The sequence below is a fragment of the Papaver somniferum genome, chromosome 3 (genome assembly GCF_003573695.1).
Source record: "Papaver somniferum cultivar HN1 chromosome 3, ASM357369v1, whole genome shotgun sequence".
Taxonomy (NCBI): Eukaryota; Viridiplantae; Streptophyta; class Magnoliopsida; order Ranunculales; family Papaveraceae; genus Papaver; species Papaver somniferum.
Window position 1 is genome coordinate 216,157,737 of NC_039360.1, and position 2,088 is coordinate 216,159,824.

The window sequence follows — 2,088 nt, forward strand, 5'->3', positions numbered from 1 at the left end:
AAAATGGGATGGACAACTTTCTAATGGGTCTTCAAATAAAATGTTTGGTAATGACTTCTGAACTAAGGCTTCTATCATGTTCACCTCTTCAACACATGTGTCATCTAGCTCATAAGGTAGCTTACTGACATTAAAAATGTTCATCTCTATAGTCATATTACCAAAAGATAAATTCATCACCATTTCGACAGTTAATGATCGCATTCGACGTAGCTAAAAACGGCGACCTAAAATCACAGGTATCTGGTTCTCTGGGTCAGGGACAGGTTGAGTATCTAGGACCACGAAATCCACTGGATAGATAAACTTCGACCTCAATAAGGAATCCTCAATAACACCTCGAGGAATTTTAACAGACCTATCAGCTAACTAGTTTTCTGAGTAGGTTTCATTTCACCAAGTCCTAGCTGTAAGTACACATGGTACGGAAGTAGGTTCACACTGGCTCCTAAGTCAAGTAAAGCTTTTTCTACCCGGTGTTTACCTATTGTAGCAATGGTAGGGAACCTGGGTCTTTGTACTTTGGAGTTGTAGTGTTTTGAATAATTGAACTTACGTGACTAGCTAAAAAGGCTTTCTTATGGACGCTAAGTTTTCGCTTTCGCGTACACATATCCTTAAGGAACTTGGCATAAGCAGGAATTTTCCTAATTGCATCTAATAAAGGAAGGTTTATGGTAACTTGCTTAAAAACCTCCAATATGTCATTAAAGTTCGATTCCTTCTTTGTTGGTACTAATAGCTGAGGAAATGGGGCTCTAGGCATAGAATCAGACCTCTCAGGAACTGAGTTGGCATCATCAGAAATTTTATCAGTTTCCTTAGCTAGTGGTCCTGAGGGGTGAACTACAGTATGTTCACTATCGGGCATGGTTACCTGATTGTCTACTATTCTACCACTCCTAAGGGTTCTAATAGCATTCAATTGATTCGATGGTTTTGTACCTACTTCATGAACTCCTCTAGGATTGGGATTAGTCTGACTAGGGAACCTACCATTATCTCTCTCACTTAAGGTCTTAGCTATTTGGCCGACTTGAAGTTCTAACTTAGCAAGGCTCTGAGCATTAGTTTGAAAATTCTGCTTGGTTTCCTGTTGAAAACTAACATGGCTTGTGCTAACATTTCCTGAGTTTTTGCTAACATCTTAATAGATTCCTCTAAGCTAGTCGTTTTATTTTCTGGGCCTGATGTATTCCTAGTAGCCAAAACCTGGGGGAGCATTAGAATTATTAGACTGACCCTGACTCTGGCCCTTAGACCATGAAAAGTTCGGATGGTTTCTCCAACCAGGATTATAGGTTTCTGAATATGGGTCAAACTTCTGACGATTATCAAACCTAGTGTTATTATATAGAGCATTGGCTTGCTCTTCATTATTCTGGCCTTCCCAAAAAGGCTCCAATCTACCACTAGTGTTACCCACTTCTAAAGCTCTAACCTTTTCGCTATAGCAGCAATTTTGGCATCTGATTCATAGCCTCCTTCTACCCTATTAACGTTTCCTCTGCCGAGAAGAATTGTTTTCTGGGGTCCCCTACTACTTTCCCATTGTTGGGTCTTTTCGGCGACTTCATGCAAATATGTCATCGCGTCATCAACTGTTTGGTTCTCAAATCCACCAGTACACATAGATTCTACTGTGGTTGTGGTGGGATAATCTAAACCCTCATAAAGGATCTGAACTAACCTAACCTTCTCTAAACCATGATGAGGACATTGGGCTAATAAATCATTGAACCTTTCCAAATACCTATACAAAGTTTCTCCCTCCTGTTGAGAAAACGTGCAGATTTGCGTCCTAATAGACGATGTTTTGTGCCTAGGGAAAAACTTGTTCAAAAAGGCAGATGTAAGTTGTTCATACGTTTCGATTGACCCGGAAGCCAAACTATATAGCCACGATTTAGCTTTATCTTTCAGGGAAAAGGGAATAACCTAAGTTTCAAAGCATCTAGTCGACTCGGGCCACTGACTCCGATGTCAAGTGTACGAACCCAAGGTGCAGATACAATATCGTAATTGTCCTCCTTCTATGAAAACAGTTTATATTTAAAGTACCCTTTCGTAGGGTAATAAAAAAGATAA

At 39.9% G+C, this 2,088-nt stretch overlaps 1 pseudogene; it reads left to right on the forward strand.

Annotated features, from left to right (window-relative positions):
* Positions 1-1,702: 1,702 nt before the first annotated feature.
* On the forward strand, positions 1,703-1,802 carry LOC113362370 (annotated as a pseudogene).
* The last annotated feature ends 286 nt before the right edge of the window (positions 1,803-2,088 follow it).